The 22,752-nt window shown below is 47.4% G+C and overlaps 1 protein-coding gene across 1 annotated transcript in view; it reads right to left on the bottom strand.

Annotated features, from left to right (window-relative positions):
• Positions 1 to 22,752, bottom strand: part of PACS1 (phosphofurin acidic cluster sorting protein 1) — a 92,795-nt gene that overhangs the window by 68,759 nt on the left and 1,284 nt on the right. The window lies entirely within an intron of this gene.

Raw genomic sequence — 22,752 nt, 5'->3', positions numbered from 1 at the left:
AAAACCAAGCCAATACAGGGGAATCTTTAATTGCCATTACTATCACACAACTGTACAACAGCAAAGATATGATTTGCTCTCAAATAATTCTCACAAAAACTTGCCTTTGTCTTCTGTGTGGGTTTTGTGGGAAGCACCCCTGACTTTGTTTAGCATAACTTTTCATGGACTCACAGATTCAGAGTTGGGAAAGACTAAGTTTTTGGTCATCCTTCTTAATTTCTGATGCCTTGATAAGCAATTCCTCAGTGCCTTCAAGCATGCCACTCCTCTAGATGTACTCTGTCACCTTGAGTTGACTTCTCTAAGATCCTACTCTGTACATGGGAGGCTGTGGTATTAAGGGTTCAGATGGGATAGATCCATTGTTACTAAAGGAGAAACCAGAAATCCTGACAGATCTTTTTCACTTTTATTCTGTCAAAGAAAAGCTCCTCTAGCTTCAACCTTGGACATACTCTCTGACTTCAGTAGGTCTCATGCCAAGATTTCTGTGAACTTGTTTTTAAAATGACTTTATATTCAAAATCAGCAGTTCTTGTTTAGTGGTCCTCTATGACAATCCAAGACATTCATGCTTAACATTCTTTAATGATACTTTAAACAGCAAATAAATGCTTTATTATGTTACATATATTTTTTTCAGCAAGCATGGGCACATCTGACATATTATAGTTTGTTTCTTCAGTGATTCAAAAATCATCATGATGATTTAGCACAATGACTTTTATTTCTGAAGTTATCACATCAAACTCTTTTAATTTCTAAGTGCCATAATAAATTTAATAAAATCTAATCCACTTTAAACTTTTAATCTAAGCTTTTTACATTTTTTCAACCTGTCATCAAATTGTTTCCAAACCACAAGGGCCTGCCATTCAAGCACAAATCAATTCCAAAGAACGGTAAGGTGCATGCACAAACTTTCATCTGGGTTCTGTATGCTTCACCAGATACCTCATCAGCTATAATCATGTGATCAAGGTGTTGCCAATGCTTCTGCTCTTGCACAAATATTAGGCTGCTTGAAGATCAGTGGGCATGAGTATCACAAACCATGTTGAAACCAACACAAGCCATTACAAATCCTCTGCAGAAATAAATCTTACATCGCTTTTCCTTTAACTATTATCCTCTAGGTATGCTACTATCTGGAGAATTCTCAAATGATCTGCTAGACAACACTGGTCACTCATTCATAGTAGAGTTTCTGTGACAGGACAGCCGCATGAGACTGGCAAAAAAGAAGAGCCATGTCTGACAAGAGTCTTTCTTTAGTTTATATGTAAGTATTGTTAAAAAATATATATACATGCAACTGTACTTTAAGAACATTTATTACTTAATACAATTCTTGTCAATAGTCAGTAAAAAAAGCAACTATCTTATATTCTTATCTACTCCTTTTTGCCAGTTGCTAAGGTAGCAAAAAATAAAATGAATTTCTATCTCTCAGTAAAACTATAGAATTTTCCTACCATTTTGTACCACATATTAGAGTATGCATTTTCACTTTATTATTATTTTAAATCAAAACACAGAAATAAACCAGATGCAAATTAGAGATTTTGTCTGTCTGATATTGGGCCAAATATGGCAAACTTCTGTTAAAAAAAAATCAAACACAAAAATTAAGTTTATAGATTATTATTTTATTAAACTAAACATCTCCCACACTGCAACATATTTCATTTAAAATGTGATTTTAAAATAAATAAAAAATGATTAAAAAAAAACAAAAACAAAATAAAATGTGATTTACAGGGCGGCTAGGTGGCATGGTGAATAGAGCACTGGCCCTGGAGTCAGGAAGACCTGAATTCAAATCCGGCCTCAGACACTTACTAGCCATAAGACTTGGGGCAAGTCAACCCCACCCAAAAAGCAAAAAAACTAAAACTAAAATAAAATAAAATGTGACTTACACTCAAAAAATTTGTAAAGTAAATTTAAGATTATTTCTTTTATTAATTTCTTAAAGAATGTCCCATATATAGCATTTGTAATTATTTTATAATGAAAGTCTTGTCATTTTATATTTTGTTTATGTAATCATGGGTAGAATATAATTTTATATTTGTAATTATAATTATATGATGTAAATTTTAATTGTAGCTTTTTTGGACAAAAGTTATCATTATAGTGATTTTAAATCCTTAATGAATAAAATCTAAAAGATTATGGGGTAATATATTAAATTACCTTGGGAGCACACATTTTTTTGTTTTAAGGAATTCGCAGAACAAAAAATATTGGAAATTATTTTCCTAAACTACTGTTGCCCGTGGCTGCCACATCTTTTCTGAGGTAATTTACAGGCTTTTTTTTTTGGCCTCTTCATGGTAGAGAGTTCATCTATAAAATGGGAGCAATACTTGAATCCTGTGCTACAAAGAATTGTTATGTGAAATGAACTTTATAGCCCTTAGAGTGCCATATAAATCAGATTTATCTCTAATATACCAACTTCCATTATACTGGTTTATATTTTTTTTCATTTCCCATTTTTCTGCAGGGTTGGATCAATTCCCAGCTCATTAACTTTGAATTAGTGAGCCTATCTGTTAACACTCTTTGCCAGTGGGTTTGATGGGAAACCCCCCAGGTTGTTTTAAACTTGCGATTCTTTTACTGTAGTCATTTGGAACATTTCTATATTACAGTTAGCTTGCACTTACTTTTTTGAAAACTGTTCCTGTCTTTTGACCCTTAAGTTATTGGGAAATGGTCCTTAGTCTCCTATGTCAGATTTTTATCTGACAATATTGATTCAAAGACTTTTCCTCCCTAAATGGACTTTCTTATTCTAGCAGCATTGATTTGCTACTCTCTTGACTACTTCTCTGTCTCCATTGCTGGATCTACCTCCAGATCGATCGCATCATCTAACCATAGGGGTCCCTAAGGGTTCTATCCTGGGCACTATTTTCTTCGCCCTCTAGACTACTTCACTAGGTGATCTCATCAAGCCCCGTAAATTTAGTTACTATCTCTATGCTGATGATTCTCAAATCTACCTTGAGGCCCCAATCCCTCTGCTGACCTCCAACCTTTCAGACATATCTCATCCTGGATGGGGGTCCAGTAGACATCTGAAACTCAACATGTCCAAAAGAGAACGCATTATTCTCCCCTCTGAGCCTTCCCTTTCCCTTACCTTCCCACTGTAAAGCTCAACATCCCCTTTCCCACCTTTCAGGCTCACAATCTAGCATCATCCACAATTCCTCACCCGGCCCCCCCCCTCCCCCTCCCCGTCCCAATCTGTTAACTTTACCTTCCCAGAATCTTGTGAACATGCCCCCTTCTCTCCTCTGAAATTCTCCCACCCTGAAAGCAGGACCTCATCACCTCACACCTGGAGATTTCCAAGAGCTGCTGGGGGCTCAGCCTCCCTTGAGTCTTCTCCCCTCTCCAATCCATCCACCATTTGGCCACCAACGTGATTTTCCTATTCCACAGGTCTGTCATTCCACTACCTGATAAACTCCGGGGGCTCCCTACTGCCTGGCACTCAAACCCTTCCTAACCTAGCCCCCTCCTACCTGTGCAGGCTTCTTACACCTTCCTCCCAAAGCATCCTCTTCTATCCAGTGACACTGGTCTCCTGGATGTTCCACTGACAAGTGCCTCCATTTCTTGGCTCTGGTCATTCTCCCTGGCTGTCCCCCATGCCTGGAATGCTCCTCCTCTCCCACTCTGACTACAGATCTCTCTGGCTTCCTTCCAGTCCCCATTATAACACCCCCAATTAAATCCATCTACAGGAAGCCTCCTCCAGACCCTCTTAAGAGTGCCTGCCTTTCCCCTGTTAACCCTATCTGATTGTCTTCCATGTTAGATTGTAAGTTCCCTGAAGGCAGGAACTGTCTTTTGCCACTTTTTGTATACCCCCTGGTACAGTGCCTAGCACACAGTAGGACCTTCAAAGAAAAGAAAGAGAGACAAAAGAGGAAGAAGCATTCCCACTTCAGGAAATCCTGCAACCGCAGGAAGAAACAGAAGTAACTTCATTAATGGAGTGTCCGCAGACCACCAGGAGAGAAAGAGGAAGCAGATGAGGGGTTTGGGAAAAGACCAGGCACCTGGTGCCAAGACCCAGGGCACTCCCAGGATCCAGATATCTACAAAGCTCACTCTTGGCCAGAAGCAGAGTGAGTACTAATAATCTCTTGATTTGCCTTCAAATTTCATGCTGGAGAAGAGAGAGGAACCAGCCAGGAGGCCATTCTATTCTGAATCTCATTCTCACTAAGAGAGGAACTTGATTGCAGAGGCAAACATGAAGAGGAGCCCAGGAGGCCTCCTCCTCACCCCAGAAGCTGCTGAGGGGAAGCTAGGCCAAACATAACCCATATGAAGAAACAGGCTTGGATTCTAATCATTGGGAGGTCACTTCCCCTCCAACAGCATGGCCAAAATGATCTTTAACATTCTATTTTAAAAACGTGAAAAACACCCCTCCGAGCCGCTCAGTCCAGAAGGCAACACTGCGGTATTTCTGGGGAACCGCGGCTGGGCAGGCGGGTGCCCAGGATTCTCCCCTCGGTCCCTCCCAAAGGGACGCTCTGCAGCCCTCAGCACAGGAACCTCCCATTTTCATATCCCCACTCTAGGGATCAGCAAAGAGAAAACACCTAGTGAAAAGCAGGAAAGTACAGCCCCAGCCCCCACCCCCACCCCCACCAAACAGGCAGGAAATCTGCATCTTCAGATTCCACAACACAGGCCCAGCTCGGCCTCCTCCCACCCGAGGCAAAGAAGAGAAAGCAAAAAAGAGAGAAAGAGAAAGCCACACAGCTTCCTGTTTGTGTAACAGCCAGAGGGGGGAAGATCTATTTACATAACAAACCAAGTAAGCAAAATTCGGAAGCTAGCCCAGCACACCCCAGGGCGGGGGCTCCAACAAAAGCTCTGGAGGAGAAAAGGTTGTCCCGAGTAACTGTCCCCTAACTATCCAAGTGGACAGCAGCAACGGGGGCTGAGGCGACCACCAAAACAGCCCACATGGGAAGAGGGGAAGGGGAGGCAGACAGAGTCGGAGAATGAGAGGGAAAGGCAACGGAGGTCCTGCCCGCCCAGCTGAAGACAGTTCACATTGAAGAACTGCAGCCGCTGCCCTCCTCGTTCCCCCTCCCCATCCCCATCCCCATCCCCCGAGGAAAGGCCAGGAGGTGTGTGAGAAAGAGAATCGTATAAAGAAAGACCAGCTCAGCATTTGGCCGCAGCCTGTAACTCCAGGGCCATTCCAAAGACCACTGTGAAGGCCAGTTGTTCGAGCAGCAGGGGTCTGGCCCAGGCTTATTCTAAGGTGACGGGTGCACCCAGTGACCTCAAGAGCCATAACCCCTCAACAAACCGAACCCCCGAAGCAGCTAGAAGTGCACACACAAAAATGAGCCTGAGGGATGAGAATTCCACCCGAAGACTATTAGGACTGGCTGGCAACTCCCAATCACTCCTTAATGGAAAACAGAGGGCTCTGGCAGCAAGGCTTTCGCTGGGCCCCAAGAGTCAGCGTCCAGAATGGCAGGAGATAAGGAAACTACACCGAAGGATCCAGCTAAATAAGGAGGGACTGGCACAGCCATGCCTGGCAGGAACGGGGACACTGAGGCACAGCAGGCTTGGCAACATGAGCTAAGATGGCCCAGAAGGCTGCACGTACTCTCAAGCTACGGATTGCCCCAGCACCCCTCCAACCCTGGTGGTAGTACATTAGGTGGGTTTAGGTGGCACCTAGATGCCCCAGGCTCCAACCCAACTGCATGTATCCCAGGGATGTGGGTTGATAGAAAACTAGAAAAATACTGGCCCAGAAAACTAGGAGAATATTCAAATAAAAAGAATTTCATGATATCCCTGAGTTTTAAGAGGCATCGGAAAGGTGAAAAGAGGGAAGATTCTAAGGTGGGTCTGTGACAGGAGAGAAAGAAAAACTAGGCCTCTGTTCACTAGGAAACACTGCTTTGCCATCACTCCACCAAAGTGAGTAACAAGAGAATTCATCTCACAGGGAAAGGAAGGGACACAGGAGGAGAGAGGACCAAGGCATCTTGTAGACAAAGGTACTTTCTTTGTCCTAGGCCAGCCTCAGAAGGTGCAGGAGAACCAGCAGGATGCCCAGTCTGCTTCTCTGCTCCACCCAGCCTGAGGCCTCTCTCCCTTCTGAAATTATTATGTCTATACTCTGTATTCATTTTGTCTTCATCACTCTGTCATTTCAGTCACATCCAGCTCTCAGTGACCCCATCTGGGGTTTTCTCTATTTTTTTTGGAGGGCAATGGGGGTTAAGTGACTTGCCCAAGGTCACATGGCTAGTTTGTGTGTGTGTGTGTGTGTTAAGTATCTGAGGCTGGATTTGAACTCAGGTCCTCCTGACTCCAGGGCCAGTGCTCTATTCACTTCGCCACCTAGCCACCCCCATCTGGGGTTTTCTTGGTGGAGATCTTGGAGGGGTTCACCATTTTCTTCTCCAGGTCATCTTACAGAGGAGGAAACTGAGGCAAACAGGGTGAAGTGATTTGCCCAGGGTACCACAGTTAGGAAGTGTCTGAGACTGGGTTTAAACTCCAGTGTTGTATTTGTTTACTGAGGTACACGTTGTGTATCCCAGGAGAATGTAAGCTCCTTGAGGGCAGGGTCTGTTTCATTTTTATATTATATCCTGTATGTCTTAGACACACACACACACACTCACAACTTCCCAATGTAAAGAGAATTTTGGTTCACTTGGAAATTCACCAATGCAATTCGAGAAATAGTTAAGTAACTATACTGTGCTGATTGCTAGTGATATCAAATAGTTAAGTCACAATCCCTACTCTTACCAAGTTAATTTTTAATAGGGAAAAAGTCCCAGAGAAACAACTAAGAAATTGTGATTAAGCACAGAGGTGTGGTCTAGGCAAAGGGGAAAAAACCCCAGAAGTGTGTGGAAGGAGAGGAAATGCCAGACAAGCTACTTGGATAGCATTTTTTCTAGTTGTTTGGCAATGAAAGAAGGGGAGACTGAGCAGGAGGAGATGGCGAAGCCAGAGAAGGCGCTTCAAGTGGGCCAGGATTTGCCCAGTTTACTCAGTGATGCTAGGGAGGGGTAAAGAGCTCCCCATTCCTGGAAAGCAGGTGCAATTAGGCCTGCTCCACTACTGATCACCTCTGTGATACCTCTGCTATCTGTGTGAGGCTGGCTCAAGAGTTTCTCCAAGTCCTGTGTCAGTCCCATTCATTCTGCATTCATTCATTGATTTTATGCCAGCCCCTCAGAAAAAAATGTTTCCAAATTACAAATCTGTTCAACAAAATAAGAAAGGAATGAAAATTTTCCTTTACTAGCCAAATGTAGGTAATTGTTATTCAGAAATAGGGTGAGTCTGATCTGAGGAAGAGATTTAAGAGTTCCAAAGAATCTTCTCTAACTCAAATGTTAAAGATTTAAAAATTCCTCAGAAGAGGTACTATCTTACACCTATTAGATTGGCTAACAGAATAGAAAAGTGACAAATGCTAGAGGGGATGTGGGAAAACTGAGACACTAATGCACAGTTGGTGGAGTTGTGAAGGGATTCAACCATTAGATAGAATAATTTGGAATTAAGCCCAAAGGGTTATAAAGCTATGCATACCCTCTAACCCAGCAATACCATTACTAAGTCTGATTCCCAAAAGAGATAAAAACAAAAAAAAGGACTTATGTGTACAAAAATATTTATAGCAGCTCTTTTCTGGTAGCAAAGAACTGGAAGTTGAGGGGATGCCCATTAATTGGGTTATGACTGAACAAGTTGTGGTATTTGATTGTGATGGAATACTATTGTGCTATAAGAAATGATGAGCAGGTGATTTCAGAAAAACCTGGAAAGACTGATGAAAAGATGCTGAGTGAAATGAGCAGAACCAGAGGAACATTGTACACAGTAACAGCAACATTGTTCAATGACCACCTTTGATAGACTCAGCTCTTTTCAGCAATGCAACGATCCAAGACAATTCCAAAAGACTCAAGATGGAAAGTGTCATCCACATGCAGAGAAAGAACTATAAAGTCTCAATACAAATGGAAGCATATGATTTTTTTTTGTTTTTTTCTTTCTCATGGTTTTCCCCTTTCATTCTGACTCTTCTTTCACGATATGACTAATGTAGAAATGTTTAATATGATTGTACATGTAGAGCCTATATCAAATTGCTTGTCATCTTGGAGAAGAAGGGGGAGGAGGAGAGAAAAAATGTGGAACTCAAAATCCTATAAAAGTGAATGATGAAAATAACTAAATAATATTTGTATGTGTACAAAAAAAAAAAAGTAAAGAAACGATGAGCAGGATACTCTCAGAAAAACCTGGAAAGGCTTATATGAGCTGATGCAAACTGAAACGAGCAGAACCAGGAGAATGCTGTACACAGTCACAGCAACACTGTAAGATGATCAGCAGTGAGTGACTCAGCTCTTCTCAGCAAAACAATAATCCAAAACAACTGTGAAGGACATGAAAAATGCTAGCCATTCCCAGAGAAAGAACTGATGGAGTCTGAATACAGATGAAAATATACTTTTAAACTTTCTTTTTCTTGGGTTTGTTTTTGTCTTTTTAGTCTACATTTTTTTCTTTTCTTAATATGGAAATATGTTTTGTATGACTACACATGTATTACCTATATCAAATTGCCTGCCTTCTCGATGGGGGGAAAAGAAGAATTTGGAACTCAAATTTTTAAAAACAAATGTTAAAAATTGTTTTTACACTGGGGAAAGATAAAACACTAAATAATTTTTCTTAAAAGATCATAAAAAAATTTCTCAAAAAAGTTCATCTTTCCCACTGCAACATGGGTAATTTTTTAAAAAACACAGCTCAGGACTAGGACACAGTAACAATTCCCTTCTACTGTACAAAGCACAGTGCTACAAATATCAGTGTCCCAGAAGGAAGGGAATTATAACAACACCCATTCTCATGGCTTCTACTGTAAGCTCCCTTGGCTCACATACTCAGGCTCTCTGTCCCAATTAGAACAAGAGTACCGTTGATCCTTCCTCTTGGGACATTGCAACATTCAGGTCCCAGTCATCTTTCCCAACACACACAGCCCACCACCTCAAAAAATAAACAAAAGACCCAGCTGTTCGCACCAACTTCCTGAGAGGTCAATGGCCCCTAGTTCGTCTCCCCATTCACCCATTATTCACCGAGTCTGGCCAGTTCATTCACAGCTCACTGCCTTGCATTGGGATCACTATGGAGACCCTGGCCTCTCCAGCTGAAGGCCACTATCATCCAGGTCTATTCTTGCCCTCTCTGCAAAGGGAGCTGTACTCTACCACTGAGCGCCGAGTTCTCTACATCGTTTGGATATCGCTGCACACGATGTGGATTTACAGCATCTGGCACACAGTAGCCACTTAAAAAATGCTTGTTGTTGACTGATGCATAATCTCCGCCCCCCAAGCTCCTTAAGGAAAAGGCTCCTGCTCTACGCTGCCCGGCCCATATGTGTCCTGACACACGAGCATTAGCTGATTAGCTGTGACTGTCTCTACCTCCTGGCATGTTTGTATTCTTTTCTTCATCACAATAACCAGATTCCTAAGAATGCCAGGCAGATGCAGGAGCTAGTTCTGAATTACTTCAAGCACCGTCCTGAGACAAAGATACTAAAAGAAATAAATGTGGTCATTTATTATGGGCCTTTCCATATCCAACATACTCTCCTTTCCCACTAACTCATATCCAGGAAGAGACTGAATTTAGACACAGAAAGGAAGATATGCTGCCCAAATCACTCTCAGTTGAGTCTGGCTGGGCTTCTGAACACTTCCAGGAACAGCACCCGGTCCCCAGGGCAGCCACAAAGCTTCCCATCTGGGCCTCTCTCGGCAAACTAGTAACATCACAAATATTCCATCAAGTCAACTCAAAGTTACACAGAACCTAGAGTGCTAACATCATCCTTTTATTAACTGGATGAACAAAACTATTTCCCATTGGTTTAAAATGTAAAATAAATCTTGGAAAAAGATTCTAGTGATTAAACAGAATCATAGGCAGGATATTCAAATGAAAATTCAAACAATTTTCCAGGTGTAAACTTAGCATTAGAAATAGGTAACATTAATTCAAACCACAGAACCTTTGGGACCTGAGGGTCAGCTATGGGAAGTGCCCAATGAGCAGCCCTTAGACAGCTAGAATCCAGGTCTCCCAGCTCCCAAGGTGGGCACCGGGCTGGGTGCAGGCAATAAGAGACCCCACTGTCCATGCCAGGCGCACAGTCTTGTTACGGATCTCCAGGACTGGGGCACCACACTGATGTGCAATAGACCTCTCCAAGCTGCCTGCCCACCTGCCTCAGCCCAAGGGCTGGTGAGCTGGCAAAGCCCTCTGTGGGCTCCCACTCTTCCGAGCTTCTCCAGTTCAAGGATGAGTCAGCCCTGATCCCACCCTCCTAGAAGCTCCTATACCTTTGAACTGCGGCCCACAAATCTGCTTTGAGAAGCCTCTCCTTAATCCATGTGGAATTTCTGGGAGGTAAGAAGAGAATGGGAACACTGGGGTCCAGTGATTTGCCCCTCCTCAGCATTTGGAAAGCCAATAATGAAATGGCTTTCAGCAGGGGGAAGGGGGCCTCAGGAACAGCCAAGGGAAGGAAGTGAGCATCCACAGAGGGAGAGGGCTCAGAGTCAGGCCTGAAATGAGAAGCTGCTGTTGGGCCCTGGCACGGGTGAGCAAAGTGCCTACAAAGGGGCAGGCCCAAGGTCCACAAGAGGGGGCTCTGGAGGGCTCAGAATTCTAGGACCTGGAGTTTCTGTAGGGAAGTAAGCTGAGACAGTTAGGCCCAATGGTGGCTATTGTAACCGTGGAGGAAGAGGCTCACAGTTCTAGACCTAGTCCCTCATCTTACAAAGAAATGTAGGCCCAGGGAGGGGAAAAAGCAGTAGAAATGGGATTAAAACTCTGACCCCCCTCTGATCACAGAGCCCTTTCCAGAGCTAGGTAGGTGTCAGTGAGGCCACCAAGGACAGGAGCTAAAACAGGAGTCGGTAAAAAGCCACCCAATGCAACTCTCCATTGTAACAGTAGAATACAACTTGGCAGTTACCGATATCTGCAAAATCTCATGCTTTTTCCTTTCCAATTCAAAAATAGCTCCCTGTTCCCGATAAGCAAAATCAGATTCTGTGCCACAGAAGCCGCCTCTTCCAAAGCTGTTCCAGGCCCCAGAGCCTGAGTAGCCCAAAGGCAGGTTTGCTTGCAGAAGCAGTCTCCTCACCTGCATCAGGAAAAGGAGAACACAAGACAGGTGAAGGCTGAGGCTTCAGCAAGAGTTTCGCAGTAGCTAATCGATGGGAGGCCTAGGGGAGTGGGGTCTTAGAGGGCAGCTGGGGCAGTCCCCAGAATCAGTCAATCAATACTATTCTATTTTCCATCAGCAGTTCAGCTTAGCTCGGAGGTGGTCAATCGCCTGAAATCTCATCAGCAAGCAGGTGGACTCAGCACCTTCTCCACTCACCCTTGGTGGTCTCTCCCCTCAAACCACCATCTTTCCATCGCAGCTCTGTTCGAGCCCCCATTCCACAGAACATCACTCCCCCTCTCCCAGGTGGCCATCCCACCTGCTCCCCCTTTCAGCAGCCTTTTGTGTGCTGTCTTTCCCTCACAGGGGCAGCTAGGTGAAGCATTGGATAGAGTGCCCAACCTGGAGTCAGGAGAATCCTCTTCCTAAATTCAAATCCAGCCTATGACCCTGGACTAGTCACTTCACCCTGTTTACCTCAGTTTCCTCATCTGTAAAATGAGCTGGAGAAGGAAATGGCAACCTACTCCAGCATCTCTGCCAAGAAAACCCCAAATGGGGTCACTAAGAGTTGGACACAACTCAACAACAACAGATGTTTACTGAATTGGTCAAGTGATTGCTAGGAAGGAGGACCTGAGGATGAGCCCGACTATCAGTCCCAGAGCTCACCAGAAACCAATACACAAGACAGGGACCCATGGCGAATACAGAACAGTCCTGAATGCTAGAATAAGCGTTCCAATGGACCTATTGTAGCCTGAAGTGTAAAACCGCTAATAGAGAGCTGCAACACAATTAATTCTCAAGCCCTAGCATACTCCAGCTCCCCTGGAGCTCCCTAGGGGGCATACTGATCGCCAACTTCCAAGAGCAAATTGGAGAATATTTTCTCTCTAAAGAAGTCAGTCACAGATTCATGGGTTGTCATTAGAGAAACCATCCAACCCAGCCTCCTAAGAAGGAAAAGAAATTGAGCTGGTGAAGTTCGACAGCCTGCCCAAGATGTCACCCACAGATAGCAAGGTCTCAAACTCATTTTACTAAGAAATGCTGATAATGACTCTTAGATATTCCACCAATGCCGTGATCTAACCAACTGGAACACTGTTGACAATGACACAGTCCATCCACCCCTGTCCAGCCGTGTCTGGCTTCGGGCCCACGCCCCCAGTGAGGGAGGTCCTCCAGTGCCATGGCCTCCAGCAAGCTCCATCCCAACATCACCACAAGGGCTCTACAGCCAGAATCACGAAGTGGGAATACTTCTTTCCAAGCCTGGCTGGGATCTCCACTATGGGCCACTCTCAGGAGCTCAGAAGGCACTTTCCTCTTTCACCAGTCTTGCCCCTACTATTAGCCTGTCCGACCTTAGGCTCTCCTGTACTTTCGGAACCCTCCACCACCCCCATTGTCCCGTCTCCACCTGGGATCTAACCCCGGCCTATCTCCATTAGCTGTCTCCTCCCCCCCTACCTTACCAAAGGAGGTCTCACACTATCCAGACTGAGTCTACAAATTTAGGTTAAATCATCTCAATTCGGCCTTCCAGACTTCTTACTCTTCCCAAGCTGCTCCTACCCCATTCCCAACTCAGCTGTTCCAAGGCCTCTCTCTTCTCTACCCCTAGACCCTCTCTCATATTTTCCTGAGAAAACAAAGGCCAACCACTGTCACTTCCACACTCCCCCCCTCCCCCGCCCCATAACACTCTCTCTTCTCCCTCCAATCTTTGATGGCCTCTTTTCTCAGCAAGTCCAAATCTTCTTGTGCCCTTCACAGCCTCTTCTCTGGCTGGCTCTACAACCACCTCCCTCCCTCCCTCTAATCCTCAACCTCTTCCTATCCACCGACTCCTTCCCCGTCCCTGGGATCCCAAGCTATAAAGCCAAGCTCTATTCTTCAGCAGCCAAAGTTCTAGAAAAGTACTGACCATGACTGCCTTTCCCTCTCGGTCACCTGTAAGCCCCCTGCAACCTGGCCTCTGACCTCCTCACCCCTGAATGTTAATTAGCACCTTCCTTTGGTTATCTCATTACCACCTGCTTGTGGTCTCCCCCATTATTAGACTGTGAGCTCCGGGAGGGCAGGGCCCATTCTGGGTCTTGTCCTTGTATGTCCAGCACACAGCAGGGGCCTAATAAGTGCTTGTGGCCCCGTGATGCCACTCTCTCTAAAACTCCCAAGGATTTCTCAAGCTGCCTTTGCTCATTCCCATTCTTCTCGACCTGCTGTCAGTATCCAACCACCCCCTTCTCAGTCTAGTCAAACTTCTCCAGGTTCTCCTCCTGCCTGCTGGGACCCTGGCACGCTGCTCTCCCTGAACCAGGTGGAGCCCCAGGTGATTCCTGGCTTGAGCTCCTGACTGCCACCGGGCATGGGGAACAGCTTGGGCTGGAGAACATCGCGGCACCCACCCTCCAAACCCACCTTGATCCCAAAGGTCCCTATTTCCCTCAAGGGCACTGCCATCCCTTCATCCACCCACCTCCACAACCCAGAATCTTCCTCTGCTCCTCTCACAGCCAACCTCCCATACTGAAGCAGTTGCCAAGTGCTGGGAAATCTACCTCCCCTACCCCAAACGTCCACAGGATTAGCGGCCGACTGCAATAGAAGGCACAGACCAGACCCTATCATTCCCCTGCTCACAAGGCTCCAGTGGCTTCCTGAAGTCTGGAGAAGGCTCGGTAGATCCCTTGTGACTGCCACAGGAGAGGGCTTCAGGGGCTGCAGTGGGCATGGACTGTGGGGACTGCAGGCTGCAATTAGTTTTCCCTAAGCCGTCCTCCAAGTCTGGCACCTTGTCCTCAAGAGGCTCCAACTCAAACAACACCTGGGGACAAGTGCCACCTGGACAAAAGCAGCCGCCAGTGAGGAGGGCTCTGGGCCTTTTAGCCAGCCCAAGGCACCACCAATGCAAGCCCTCAAGGACAGGAACAGGGGCTTTCCAGCTTTATTTCCACAGGGCCTGCCACATACACACACTCAATTACTGTCTTGATTCAATAAACTGACCTTAACTCAAAGTGAGAAGCCATATAACAAACCGTTAAAAACCAACTACAGAGGGAACAGTTCCTGCGCTCAAGGAGCTGCCATCCTATGGGGGAATACAACATGTACATCAAGAATTAAATACAAAGCCTACACAGCTGGGAAAGCAGTGAGTGCCTAGGCTGCAGGAGGATCTAGATTCAAATTTGGCCTCGGACACTCCCTAGTCGTGTGACCCTAGGCAAGTCCCCTGACCTCTGTCTCCTCAGTTTCCTCATCTGCCAAAAGGGAATAATACCACACCATTCCCCCAGGTAGTAGTGTGGATAAAGAGAGTTAATGCAGGTAAGGCACTTTGCAAACCTGAGAGTACTCTAGAAACACTGGCAATTATTATAAAAAGTAATTTCAAGAGGAAAGCCCCTGGGGTGTAAGAGGTGGTCATGAGGGAAGTTGGGCAGTAAGGGAGTGGAGGCAGGCAAACTGGTGTACACAGACACGGCTGCCTCCCTGGGCCCAGCCCACTGAGCCATGGGGGGCGCAAAGAAGCTCCTCTTCATTTCAAGAACCACCTGCTCCTTTTCACTGGCAGCAAGAAGCAAGGATGGGAGGCAGAGGGCAGGGCCTCAGCCCGTTTTTCAGAAGCCTTCTTATGGCCACCAAAGCAGATAGCACCATCATCTTTGGCGTGATTTTGATTGAAGACCTCTAGTAGAAGTCTCACTATGATCCGTGGTGCATGTCAGGCCTGCCATAGTGAGTCCTGGCTGCTGCCACCACCATGTTCCAAAAGAGCACCATAGGAGCCTTGTGCTAATCACTTCAGCTAATACAAGAGTTCAAAGCTTATAAGGGACACCTGGGTCCCCTTCATGACAGCCCCACGAGGTGAGAGAAGGCGCTGCCACCCAAGAGATGGGAAAACAGGCACCAGAGAGGAAGTCTGCTCCATATCACACAGAAGGGCAGAATCCAGAATGCCGGGGACCAGCCCACAGAGCTGCAAGATCTACTTAAAGGAACCATGGGGAGCTCTTGGTCTAGGGCGGCCCTTAGCATACAGAGGCTCTAGCACACCTGCAGCCTCAGGATGGCAGGCAGTAAGGCCTGGTGGAGACAGGCACAGCCCGTCAGATGCTGGGCCCAGGCTCTTCTGCTGCCAAGGGTGGACAACAATGCCTGTGCCCCAGCAAGATCTCCTCTGAGCCCGGGAGTGTTTGTAAACTGGGTTCTCAACTGACGTTCTTATTACAGTCACTACAAGTCATCAGAAAGGCCAAGTATGCGGGAGTTCTGCCTGGGAAGGTGGAAAAGAGTGACCTAAAGCAGACACCCAGAAACCTTCCGTTTGATCAGTCAGAAGTCCTCTCCAACAACCCCAGTTCTCGAGCCCAAAGGCTTCCAGTCAGCTGGAATCTTACTCAATCTAGTCTGAGCCATATCCTCAAAGGGGCTTTGTCAGCACATGGGAGGATACTCCAGGAGAAGGAGGCATGCTCCACGGATTCTACTCTAAACTCTGCCCTTCTTGGGATGAATTCCGGGAGGAATCTGGCCAGCTGGGCCTGGGAGAGAATCCTCCAGTCAAAGGGGCCCAAAGCAGAGCTGGGCTGCTCAGGGGCCTCTCCCATCTCCCGTTTGTGGGAGCTGGCAGGATCCTGGCCCAGTTATGGCTTCCAAGAAAAAAATGCCGAGCAAGTTGAGTCTGGCCCAGAGAGGGCAGGACCTTCACCTGCATATGTTGGGCAGGAGGAGAAAACCAGGCCAGGAAAATTCCTTTCAGCAACAATGCAGGCCTGAAGGTAAAAACAGGCTTCAAAGTTTGGGAAAAGCCTATTCTTTAGTTATGACAAAGGCCACACTCTGCCCCTAAGACGCATGAGGTGTATAAGCCTGTGTGAGGGGCTAAAGGACTGAGACAAAGTCCCCATGAAATTAGGCAGACAAGACAGGAGAATGCAAGGGAAGAAATGAAGAGGGGATAAGCATTTACAAAGTTCCTCCTAAGTGTCTGGCAACATGTGAAGCACTTTGCAAATATTAACTCATTTGAGCTTCATAGCCACCCTGGGAGGTAGGAGGTAGGTGCAGGTATTATCTGGGGAAACTGAGGCAAACAGAAGTAAAGTGATTTGCCCAGGGTCCAACAGTAAGTAAGTGTCTCAGGGTGGATTTGAACTCAGGTCTTCCTGATTCCAGGTCCAGGACTTGTGGCCCTGCAGGTATCATGGAAGGATTACTGAATACTGGGGGAGGGGGAGATGGGACCCTGAACGATGGCTAGGATTTCCACAGGCTGAGATGGTGGGGAAGACAATACAGTCAGAGGAAAAGGCAGGTGGAAAAGGGCCTGAGCAGAAACTCTGAGCAACCAAGCCCTCAAGGTCAAGGCATATAAAAGGTGGCAGACAAGCAAATGGGCACAAGACAAAGAAAGCCCTGAATGCCGAGCTGAACTGGACCTAGACTCTGTTCAGGATCATTAGACAACTGGCTTATGTCCTCCTTGGAACTCTGATGTCATGGGGGCAGCTGGTGAGTGAGAGAGAGGAGAACAGGGAGGGGCTCAAAGCCGAGACGAGCCAGCCCCAGGCCCAGGCTGGTGAGCTGCCAACCTCTGGCTCTGAGATGTGAAAGTGCTTACCCTGCCCCAACCCTGTTCCTTTGCAAGGTGGGGGGGGGGAGAGGGTTCCTATGTGTGTGGAATAATATTAAATGGTTTTCAAAACTTAGTTAATTTTTCTGAATTTTTTAAAAATCCTTTTTCTTCTTTGTTGTTACACGGGGTGGTGGAGAGGGGGGGAAGACAGGGAGAGGCAGGGTAATAAAGGGAGAGGAGGGGAGAGAGAGAGAGAGAGAGACAGAGACAGAGAGAGAGAGAGGTTATACATGTAGGTGACATAAAAAGAAAATAAACTTATAAACTATTTTTTAAGAAAAAGGTAAGTATCAAACCGATACACTGACTGAGGGTGGTCATTGATCAAGTCCTCTGTTGGCCCCACCTCTGCCTGGGCCACCCTGAGGCTCTTGATCTGGAAAGTTGCCTGGCCTTCGTGGACAGGCCCCACATGGTGGCTGGATCTCCCTCATCCCTCAGACATTTGGGACAGATTACTCCAATCGATTCTGAGAGGCCATACACTACAGGGGAAAAAGCACTTTGCTTTGCCCAGTGTCCCATAGCTAGCAAGTGTCTCATGAGGAATTTGAACTCAGGTCTTCCTGACTCTATGCCCAGGGCTTGTGGCCCTGCAGGAGTTCAGAAAAGAGAAGAGCTTTTTTTCTGACAGGTATCACGGGGTGAGAGAAAGGAGGGGAAGAGGAGCCTGAAGCCAGGCCTTGAAGGATAGATAGGATTTCTACAGGCTGAAATGGTGGGGAAGACAATCGTGACAGAGGAAAAGACAGGTGGGGAAGGGCCTGAGGGGAAACAAGTGGGCTGACTCCCCAGCTCCATCATTTATGACAGTCCTGGCCTTGGGATGTTCATCCCTTCCCACTGTTGGGGCCAGCTTCTCCTCTGCAAAATGGGAGATGAGGACCAGGGGTCTTCGTGGTCCCTGCCATAAATCTGAGGAGGACAGACGATCCCTGGAACTCATTAGATGTCGGCTGTGAGAAGAAGGAAGCATTGGGATGATTTGAAGAGCTGGATTAGGGAGAAAAATGGGGTTAGCTCTGGACCCATGCAGACATGATGTAATGCAGCCTGAAGTAGGCCAAGAGCAGGGAAAAGATGGAAGGGATGGACGAGAAATGCTGCAAAGGAAAAATCGAGAGGATGGGCCGAATGGCATGAGGTGGGTAGGAGTGGGGGGCCCTCAGGGTCAGCATAGTCGTGGTCCAGTTCACAGCCTCAATCTCAATGATCCCTGCCCAGAGAAAGGATAAACGGGATAGAACAATCTTGGAGAAAGATTAGAGGACACCAGGATCTGGGAGGAGACCCCCCCCACACCTCTGGAGGCAGCCTGTCCTAGCAGTCAGCCTCAATCTCCCTCCTGGCAATTTCCATTCATTGTATCTGGTTCTGCCCAAGTGGGTCAAATAGGAGAGATTCAAGTCAGAAGCAGGGCACACAGCCACTCACTCACTGCCTCTAAGACGCTGGACTGCTTTAAAAGCACATTCTGTTTCACCTCACACAAGCCCAAACTAAGCTCTGGAGGCCACAAGTAGCAGCCACTCTCAGGAGGGACACAACTCTGGCAGGGAAACACTGAGCTTGGGGCCTAGTTTTCTACTACTTAATGCCAAGGCCACAAGGCAAGTGGTTTTTCCTCTGAACTTCAGTCTCCTTATCTTTAAAATGGGACATAATTCTTGGCCTGATGACATTATAGTGTTATCAAGATCGATAATATTCCTGAAAGCCTCATACAAAGAAGTTGTTATTCATTACACAAACACCCATTTAGCCTAGAAGAACTCCTGGTGTGGGAAACCCATCCACTATCCAGTCAGTCCAGAAGCCCACAGTAAATGCTGGGGCCTCCCTGGAGGGGAGGCCCCGAGGGCCTGAGGGTTTTGCTATAGCATTCCAGCCCAACACAGGCCATAGAGCACAAAGACGCTGTGTGACCCGTAAGCAAGTCATCTAAGCACAGACAGGTGCATCCTCTGGCCATGGCACTTATCCCAGGAGGCTGCTGACCAGCCTTACCAGCACTAGAGAAACAGTGGGATCCGAATCCCTCAGGCTGCCTTAACTGCCCAGATAGGCAGATGGCAAGTCAAACAAGAGAAAGCGTCGTGCCCACACCTCAGGCCCTGACCCCCCTTGTCTCTTCCTTCCCAAAATAAGAGTGTGCCTGGTCTGGGATATGCCAAGAACAAAAGGAAGAGGTAGAAGAAGGCCCAGCCCTCGCCCCCCAAACAAGCCAGAGATGAGAGCTGTCCAGAGACCCTTTGCCACCTCCTCAGCCTCCCTTATGTCTCCATTGCAGGCAGGAACACAGCAAGACAAAGAGGCAGGGAAGAGCTCTAGAAAAGACATCTTCCCACGCCTGCACACCATCCATGTCCATCATCTCACTGCAGAGACACAGTCACTGGATGGCTGAGCAAAGTCCATCAGAGAGAGCTGGCCCATGGTGGGAACTGCATTCAAACAGCCACGACTGTCTGTGCATGTCCTCATCTGGCATAGATTGCCCACAAAGCAAAATCCTGCCCATGGTAAACTTACCTATAAGTCCTTGCTCTGACCATATGTTCATCAGAGAGGAAAAAATGACCAAAATAGCACCTAGTATTTATCTGCTGTTTGCCTTTCCAGAATTCAAAGCCCTTCCTTCCCAAGAGGTGCTAAAAGAATGAATGACAGGCCTAAAGCAAAAGGGACCATTACCCCAAAGAGTAGAACCAGAAGGAAAACTTGAATGCTTTGCCCTTTAGTCTCCCAAGAATTCTACACCGGCACACACACACACACACACAAAGCCCCAACCCAAACGTGGTGCCTGCCCACAATGGCCTGGTCACTCCTTAGCACTAGAACCCAGGAGCCAGAGCCCTGAGCAGGCAGCAGAAGGCAGAGATGGGGATTTCCAAGATTTCCTCACCTCTCCCTCCAATCTAGGAATGTTTATTAAGGGCTGATAACCAATTAACTGTACTGCCCAAGCCTAGAAACACAAAGACAAAAATGAAACAGGTGCCCTCAGGGGAAACACCCAATGATCTCTAGAGATGGCCCTTCAGCCAAGCCAGGAGGGGCTGAGCAGCTGCCTCCCTCCCCCACAGCCTAGGCTGGGGTGCCACCCCACATTCCAACCATGCCACAGGCAAAGCAGGGTCTGGGACCAGAACTAACTGGGAACAGGTGGAAAAATAAAAGCCCCTCCTGAGTCAGGATTAAGAACCAAAGTGGACCCAAAGGGCCTTGCCATTCTGAAGCTTGTCTCTATAGAACAGAATGACCCCTCCTGGGTAAGGTTCAGAGGGCCCTGGGCCACCAGTCCAGGTTTCTAACAGGTAAAAGGGAGCATAGCTCCAGCATCTGTGCCCCCGAGGATGATGAAAACACCAGAACAAACATCCAGGACCCTCCCCCAGCTCCTTCTGGGCCTCAGTATCTGAGACTAGAGACTGAGAATACCAGCAGTCCTTGAGGAGCTTCCCCGAGCCTAGGTGATCTCTGATTTGATTCCGAGACCTCAGCTGGAGAAGACTGGAGTCCTCTGACACCACCTGGACCCTGACCAAGGCCCCCATCTCACAAGGCTGCTGCCAAGCTCCAAAAAGACCCTAAGATCATCCAGAACCAAGGAGGTAGCAGGGAGGTGGTCCCACTGGACTTCATCTCTGTCTTCTAAGCTCATCAAGAGGGCTCCTAAAATACAACAGGGTTGGGGTGGCCAGGTGGCACAGTGAGACACTGGCCCCGGCATCGGGAGACCCGGGATCAGTTTTGGCCTCAGATACTTGGCACCCACACAAAAATAACTGGCCGTGTAACCTTGAGCAAGTTACTTAACCCCAATTGCTTAAAAAAAAAAAAAGAAAGAAATACAACAGGGGAGACTTCCTTAAACAACCAGAGAATCCAAAGTAAGAAATCCAAGTCAGAAGTACGAGACAGACTTCAAAAATACATTTTCTCTCTGCCCAGGAGTCTGGGGGCCATGGATAAAGTCACCCAGATAAAGGCCCAATATCCTGTTACTACCCTGGCCATCTGAAACCCAAGTCTTCCAAGATAAGACAGCTCTTAAAAACCTTTTAAAAACCCCTCGAAACAGAGAAAGTCCATCAGGTCCCATTTCTTGAATTATCCTAATTAAAAGGGGTTCCCCTTCAGCATAAGCACAACTCATCTAGCTGTCTGTTCTCTACCCTCAGCCTTTGTCCAACGGCCCAATCTGACTTAAGGGTCAATACCTCCATTTATGAAGAAACTGAAGGTCTCTTAGGAAACCCAAGTAAAGAGCGACCCAAGATGGTTTAACCTTCCCCCAGATTGCCCCTGGGGCGCGCCTCAGCTACTGGAGCACACTCCTGTGGCCACCAGCCACCCCTCACCTGGAGTGGCCACCCCAGAGAAGCCAGCCCAAGGCGGCTGCTACTGCCACCTGCACAGGCCACAGAAGCATCACAACCAACTTCCACACATGACAAATCCAATCCTTCTTGTGTGTCTTCCAAACCCAGTAATTCCAAACAAAGGCAGAAAAGACACCAGGTAAAAAGGCCCGACTTGTGTCCCTATCGTGGAGGGGAACATGTCCAAAGCCTCCTCACAACTGACTGAGGCCTTGATGGGCAAATGCCTGACAGTCAAAGGGGGCAGACGGCAACACCACCAGGCAGGGTGACCAAGGATAGCTAGACAAGCCGCAGGGGACCTTAACCTCCTGCTTTCTGCAATCCCCAACAGAGATCCTGGTAACACTCCTGTGTACTCTGCACCAGGGACCATGGCCCTCTTCTCTGGTCTTTTGCACAAAGTTAACTCTGAAGATTGTCTGCTTCATGCTCAATGAGGGCTCTCGGCCTATGCACTGGCACTGCCTGTACTGAGCGTCTGACGAATGTCTCCTGACACAAGCGTGAGGGTAGAGTCCTCAGGGTTAACTGGCCAGAGATATTTAACAGTTGGAAAGTCCACTTCCTTTGCCCCCGAAGGATGTCATCTTCCTTCCTGCCCAACCGTTCCACTGGGAGATGGGTGGGCCCTGGGACGACATCAGGGAGCTGGCCAGCAGATGGGGTCAGGGCCTGAGATTACAGTAAGCATGACGTGGCCACACGGACAGACAAAGGAGCTGCCCTGCCTGAAGCCCTTGGACCTCAAGAGCCTCCTGGTCTCTTTACCAGAGGCTCTGGTAATAATAAAAGGGCACCGCCCCCATCTTGCCAGCTGCTTGTGCCTTTCCAACCCCACCATCTGGGCACAGGCAGCTGTCTGGATGTCACCAGCTAAACCTCATGATGGCAGGAAAGGTGGGCAGGCATCACTGTCACAGGACGCGCCCAACGCCAGAGTTCATGGGAATTCCAAGGTCAATGCTATCATGGCCAGCCTGGACAGAAAAAGGAGCAGGGCCCACCGCCACGGAGCGCATTAGGAACTACGAAGCATCTACCTCTGGGGGGCTGAGCCAGGCTTCGCACAAAGCAAGCTAAATTAAGCTCTCAGAGCTTATGAAATAAACCACCCAGAAAGGGGGAAAGATGGAGAGATGAGAAAGCAGCAGGCAAAATGAAGGGGGTGCTGCCAAAAGGGCAGTAACCAGACAGTGGGAAGGCTGTCCCCTCCATATAGCTCTCCTTTGTGGGCCCAGACAACAAACTGCTCAGAAGCACAGGCCTGCAGGAATCTACAGGCAGAACTCACGACTCAGCACTGATGAAGCACCTACTGCGTTTTGGGGAGGAGAGAGGGGCACTGACAAAGCACCTACTGTGTGCCGGGCAGGGGAGAGGGGTACTGACAAAGCACCTACTGCATGCCA

This window comes from Petaurus breviceps, unplaced genomic scaffold (assembly GCF_028583685.1).
Source record: "Petaurus breviceps papuanus isolate PSGF00001 unplaced genomic scaffold, PetGlider_PUasm1.0 90721, whole genome shotgun sequence".
Classification (NCBI taxonomy): domain Eukaryota; kingdom Metazoa; phylum Chordata; class Mammalia; order Diprotodontia; family Petauridae; genus Petaurus; species Petaurus breviceps.
Note: the sequence above shows the minus strand (reverse complement) of the source record. Positions and strands in the feature narration are given on the sequence as shown.